Source organism: Herpailurus yagouaroundi, unplaced genomic scaffold, assembly GCF_014898765.1.
Source record: "Herpailurus yagouaroundi ecotype Mexico unplaced genomic scaffold, PumYag 188, whole genome shotgun sequence".
NCBI classification, from domain to species: Eukaryota; Metazoa; Chordata; class Mammalia; order Carnivora; family Felidae; genus Herpailurus; species Herpailurus yagouaroundi.
In genome coordinates, this window is record NW_024412419.1 from 36,390,575 (window position 1) to 36,397,612 (window position 7,038).

Consider the following 7,038-nt stretch of genomic DNA (forward strand, 5'->3'; position numbering starts at 1 on the left):
CTCAGGCTTTGGTGGTGGTAGCCATGGCGGGGAAGCCATTGTTCTCCCCCTCTGTCAGGGAAGTCATTCTGGCTTCCACAGGCGGGCTGTGGGCACCAGGGGCTTCTGGTACTTCCCCTGCAGCAGGGTCAGCAGTGATGCCCTCCTGGGCTGCGGGGTCACCACCACCCCCCCCTCCTCTGGCCCCCAGGGCTGTGCCCACCTCCTGCGGCTACTAATCTCTGGGTTACCTCTCCTCCCCACCATTGGTCACAAGTGGCTGAATTCAGTCCTCTCTCTGTGAAATACCTAACGTGGCCTCTGTTTTCCAGCTGGACTCTGGCCAATTCAGTCAAGCACGTTGCCAACGCCGGCATGCGCAGCTACATGGCCACAGCAGCCCTCTTGTCACTCTCCGCTCTGTGGCTCCCGGCTGGCTCTGCCATGGGCCGGGTTCTCTGCCTCCCACAGGGAGCAGGCATGCCAACGGCTTGGCCCTAGGCTAACTTGTCCCTGAGCCCTACAGTAGCAAGCGACTCCCAGGCCAGGACTCCCCCAGCACCTAACATCCTGTGCCTTGCCTGGTCCCGAGACCACCCCTCACCCTTGCGGGGACAGGGCACACCCCGGGGGGGCCTGTCGTGTTCTGTGCAGCCTATCATCTGTGGCCCCAGGGCACAGCATCTCCACGGCTATGAAGGACGCCTTTGGGACACATAAACCTGTATCTTCCACATAAGGAGCCAAAAGGGAAATGCAAGTGAAGAGGTGTCCTGCCCAGGGTCACACAATGACTTAAAGGAACGGCATGGCCAGATCTCAGGTCTCCCGTCTCCTGATGCAAAGCCCTTCAAAAGGAAACCAAAAACTTTAAAATTTTAGATCATCGTAGATTCCCACGCGGTTGTAAGAAATGCTACAGAGAGATCGTGTGTGCCCTTTGCCCAGCTTTCCTCAATCAGGCTCACTGCTGTCAGCACGGAGCCTGCTTTGGATCTTCTGTCCCTCTTTCTCTCTGCCCCTCCCCTGCTTGAGCTCTCTCAAAAATAAAGAAAATTAAAAAAAAAAAAAAAAAAAAGAATCAGCAGCTTAACTGACTGAGCCACCCAGGTGCCCCTTTTAATCGTGTCCTCTGAAGCATGAACTTTAAAATTTTCATCGAGTCTAATTTATTTATTTATTTATTTATTTATTTTTAAATTTTTTTTTTTAACGTTTATTTATTTTTGAGACAGAGAGAGACAGAGCATGAACAGGGGAGGGGCAGAGAGAGAGGGAGACACAGAATCTGAAACAGGCTCCGGGCTCTGAGTTGTCAGCACAGAGCCCGACGCAGGGCTCGAACTCCCGGACCGTGAGATCATGACCTGAGCCGAAGTCGGATGCTTAACCGACCGAGCCACCCAGGCGCCCCGAGTCTAATTTATTTTTAATATTATTATTTTTTTGCTTATGCTCTTGGTGCCCCATTGAAGAAACCACTGCTTAGTCCAAGGTCATGAACATTAACTCCTAGGTATTCTCATAAGACTTCGGTAGTTTTCGCTCTCATATTTAGGCTTTTGATCCCTTTGGAGTCAATTTCTGTATCTGGTACGAAGTAGGGCTCCACCTTCATTCTTCTGCATGTGGGTATTTAGTTGTCCCAGCATCTTGTTGAAAAGATGATTTTGCCCCACTGAATTGTCTTGGCACTCTTATCATAAATCAGCTGGCCATAAATGTGAGGTTTTAATTTTGCATTTTCAATTCTATTCCTTTCATCTGTATGTCTAACCTTTGCCAGCACCCTCCTTTATTGCTTACTATTGTTTGTTGTAAGTTTTTTTTTTTTTTCAACATTTATTTATTTTTGGGACAGAGAGAGACAGAGCATGAACGGGGGAGGGGCAGAGAGAGAGGGAGACACAGAATCGGAAACAGGCTCCAGGCTCTGAGCCATCAGCCCAGAGCCTGACGCGGGGCTCGAACTCCCGGACCGCGAGATCGCGAGATCCCGCGAGATCGCGAGATCGTGACCTGGCTGAAGTCGGACGCTTAACCGACTGCGCCACCCAGGCGCCCCTGTTGTAAGTTTTGATATTGGGAAATGCGAGTCCTCCAGCTCCGTTTTTCTTTTTCAAAATTGTGTTGTTTATTCTGCGTCCTTTATGGTTCTATATGAACTGGGGGTCAGCTTGCCAATCTCTGCCGAAACTGCCATTGGGTTTTTATCAGGGATTGCGTGGAATCTGTCAGTTAATTGGGGGGAATATTGTCATCTTAAGAATATTAAATCTTCTGAGGCACCTGGGTGGCTCAGTGGGTTGAGCATCTGACTCTTGATTTTGGCTCAGGTCACGATCCCAGGGTTGTGGGATTGAGCCTCACGTTGGCCTCAGCACTGGGCATGGATCTTGCTTAAAATTCTCTCTCTGTCTCTCTCTGCACCACCCCCCCCAATCTCTTTCTGACCCTCCCCTGCTCTCTCTCTCTCCCTCTCTCAAAAAAAAAAAAAAAAAAAAAAGAATATTAAATCTTCTGACCCATTAAGCATGGGATGTCTTTCATTTATTAGGTTTTAAAATTTTTCTTTCACTAATGTTTTGTAGTTTTCAGTGTGCAAAATTTGTTCAGATTATTAATTTTGAGACAGAAAGAGAGCGAGCGAGAGAGAGGACAAGTGGGGAGGGGCAGAGAGAGAGAGAATCCCAAGCGGCTCTGTACCATCAATGCAGAACCTGATGTGGGGCTCGAACCTACAAACCGTGAGATCACTACCTGAGCTGAAGTTGGACATTTAACAGACTGAGTCACCAAGGCACCCCTCAGTGTACAAATCTTGTACTTTTTAAACTGAGTTTATTCCTAAGTGTCTTTTTTTTTTGATAATACTGTACATGGAATTATTTTCTTAATTTTACTTTTGGATTATTAGCATTTGGCTTCTATTGAAAACTTAGTTAAGGAAACTTAGTTAATACCTTCCACTATTTTAAACTGTCTTTCTAAGTTTACTATACATGTTCTCATTTTAAAATATTTCAGGGGCGCCTGGGTGGCTCAGTCGGTTAAGTGGCTGACTTCAGCTCAGGCCATGATCTCATGGCTTGTGGATTCGAGCCCCGCGTCAGGCTCTGTGCTGACAGCTCAGAGCCTGGAGCCTGCTTCGGATTCTGTGTCTCCCTCTCTCTCTGCCCCTCCCCCCGTTCACACTCTATCTCTCTCTCTCAAAAAATAAAAATAAACACTAAAAAATAAATAAATAAATAAAATACAATACTTCAATGGTCTCATAAAGTCATTTTGAGCCTTTTAATTTCAAATATTGAATTTGACATACAGTGAATTTTACATTCTCTTGAATGTTCCAACGCTATTTAGAAACTTAGATTTCTGCCTAAAACCTCCGGTCTAAAGCAGTTATGCAATTATACATAAGCGTCTGAGAATCCCAAATCTCGAATACATCACATGCACAAAATTCCACTTATGAGATTCCTTCTGGACACTTAGACCCTAATAACTAAATATTTCTGACCTCGTGTGCAGCCCTTCCGAGATGGACCCTTGGGTGCCTACTGGGAAGGTTAGTCACCTGCAGACCTTGGGGACAATTCCATTCACTCAACTGAGGAATGTTCTAAAAGTCTTGGGGAGGAATTGGTGGTAGCCAGTTCAAGCAAACAAACTTCCGCAGAAAAGTATGGACATAAATGCAAGCACGAATTCTTTTGAAAAGACTCTATGTTGATGTTTTATACGAATTCCACATGTAATGTGTCCCCTAATACTTTTAAATTATTTTTATTATAATTGTCTACATAAAGATAATGTCATGAGGTTTTGTTTTGTTTTGTTTTGTTTTTGCTAAGCCCCATGTAGTTTTCCCAGTTTGTCCCAATGTGCAATAAATTGTATTGTTTTCTGTGTGGCCCACGATGGCAAAAACTTGGGGAATACGACGCAACCAGGGTCTGCTATGTGCCAGGCTGCTGACCCACGCTACCTTACTTCATTCTCACAACAGAGGGACCAGAAGGAGAGTCAACTGCCCAGGGTCTCTGACTGCTAGCCAACTGGTTCTCAACAAACATTTGCAAAGGAAGGAATGGCCGGTGTTAACCATTTGCACGTTAGCGTGAATTTATTTCTAGAGCATTATTTCACTTCTACTTGTGAAATAAACGCCAAATGTTTCATTTCAACTGCACCAGTCAGAGATCCTGGGAGTCTGGCTGGTTTCAGCCACACAAGTATTTTGACCTGGAGCTGTAGAATATTCTGGCCTAACTGAGCACTGAAAGCACAGAAGGTCCGTCAGGAATTGTGACTGCCCTTTAGGCCTGAGGGGAGCCAGCCACTTCCTGTGGGAAGCCTACTACTTTGCAGACAGGGGTCCCCCCAGAGCCAGGGGCATTCATACCTCTGCTGGATTGCACGGGAGGTATTACTAGTCTGTTCTCTCCCTAGCCAAGCTGGCTGCTGTTGGCTCCCGAAGCTCACACTTCCTTACAGCGTTCCCTATCCCAATTGCCCTCCCCACCTGGCCGCATCATATCCTTTAGAAGTCCAGCTAGGTGACCCTAGGCCAGGGCAGGGCATGTGGTTGTCCACTGATCGTCCTGGAAACTTCCTAGGGGTCCCATTTTCTAGGAGACCCCTTGTAAATTCCTCCCCTCTGCTTCCAGTTGGGGTCAGTGCCCTGTCACCAAAGGATATGAGCCCTCTGGCCCCTGCCACACCCCATTCCTGAGTTCTTGAGAGCGAGAGGGCTCAGGCCAGGGCCGGTCATGCAGCAGAGGTACAGCAAACATGCACGTAACGGAACTAAACCTGAATTTTCGCCGAAAGCAGACATCACGGCTGCTCCCAGAAGGCTTGTACCCCGGCAGGGCTCTGCCCAGCTTCTCCAGCTCTGTGTCTCCTGAATCCATACCAGAGGAGCCTGGCTTGGCGGGACCTCTGGGCTTGACTTGGGCTTCATGACCTGCCCTCTCTATGCAAAAGTGCCCTGGTGGTCGCCCTCCTTGATTTTCCCTTCCACCCTCCCTGTCGAAATAGTGGCTCCAGAGGGCCTCTGAGGGCATCTCTGCACGCCCCTCAAGATACGAAGTAGACTGAGGTAGACAGAAGGCACATGCCTGAGACCATGGGAATCAGTGCATGCTGGGCTGGACACTTTTTGGATTCGGCTACAGAATGTCCGCAACGGGTGTGGCCAAATAGCAAGGTGCGGGCTCTGGACCACTTGCATAAACGTGTCTGTTCAGGAACGCGGCAGGGGGAGGCTGGGGTGCTCATCAGGCTGGGGGTGCCACTGGTAGCTTCTGGAAACCCGGGCATATACCGAATACACAGAAGCTGATTAAAGGAATAGGATAGTTTTTACCCATATTATGACATTGTAATTCTTCTCCTATAAGCCTGTGATCTGACATCCTCCCTGCTCCTGGGAGCTGCCATGGTAGCTCAGCTCCTGCCCAGCATGTGTCCCTCTGTAGTGCAGGTTCGCCACCTAGGGGCCCAGGAGGGCTCTGGGCATTCGGTGAACATAGCAGAGCAAAAAAGGGGCACGGGGGGTGGTGATGGCCAAGGAAGGGCATCAGACAGGAGCCCCTCATTCCCCCTTCCAGGCAGAACAGACATTTTCTCATGGCTCGGGCCCAGCTGTCATTCCACCACAGTGACAGTGGAGGGACAGACGGGACCTCTGTGCAATGCCCAGCCTCTTCCCGTGGGCTCTGATTCAACATAAAAACTGCAAAGGCACAGTCTGTCCTGGGCCTCGGTTTCCCCATGTGTGAGGCAGTGGGCAGAGTTCTGAAGGCAGGGGACACCTCTGTGTCACTCCCTGTGCAGGAGAAGCCTTCCCTGGCGGGATCTCCAAAGATCCCACACCTGCCACTTCTGGTTCTGACCACCTGCTCTCCCCAGGAACGCCCTCTCCTCATTCGAGTGGAGCCCCCACGCCACCCAGTGGGACACTTGGGTAACTGCACCGAACTCTTTCAACTTGTTTCCCACCTCAGTGGGGCCGGGCTCTTGAATGATAATGCATTAAAAGGAGTCTTAACTCTAAAAGGAGAAATAGTTCTAGCATTCTGGTGATGATGAAGTTGTTTTCTATCATTGCAGAAGGAACTGACATGATCTCAGGGGTGCCTCATGGGTTCCTGCCAGATTCCATTACACAAGCCAGGAATGATTACACTTCATAGGCTCCCAAACCTACTGCTGACCCTGCTTTCACCTGTGCCCCACAGCTGCACCTGTCCCCTATGTGCACCTTGACATACCTTGACGTAAATGCACCTTGACGTTACTACACCTTGGTATGATCACACCTTGACCTAACAGGACCTGTACCTAACTTCACCTTGACATGACCTCACCTTGATCTCTATCTTGATGTATTGCACCTAGATATTATAGTGTGGGGAAACACGTGCGTCGCTATTTATGGACAGAACATGTTTCGAAACTGTGGCACGTCTTGCCCGAGTTCACAGAAAGATGTGGACGCAGCATCCTCTGGACTCTCCTCCCTGACCTCCACGATCTCCCAATTCAGGGTCCCGGGCAGGTAGCCTGCCTGGTGGAACTGGCCTTGAGACAATTGTCCCCTGCATTTCCTTCTTCCTAGAGGTCAGAGTGGGTGCCCACGTAAGGCAACAAAGGCACGAGGAAGGAGGCGGCCTGGCTGCCGGCATTCTCCACGCGGAGAATAAAGAGGACCCCTGCCCAGTCATGCTCAAGGCCACAGCTGCCATCCCGGCCCCCAAATCTGGCTAGGTGCCTCTCAAGTTTGGCTCAGGCATTTTGGAGGCAAGATTTTAGTAGCTGCTTCAGAAGAGCTCCCTGTTACAGGGGCCTTAATACTTTTCATTAGCCCGACTCTGTGTTGGGCTCAGAACCAGGAACGGATGGAAAACAAGGCAGCCGCCCCAGGTAGCTCGGGTCATATGTGTGCCGCCTGCAGCAGGGCCCCACAAAGCCACCAGAGCTGGCCTAGGGTTCTAGGATGGCAGGAGCGAAACTGCCACATGGTAGTCTGGGAGTCAGGGCCGAGCAGAGAAC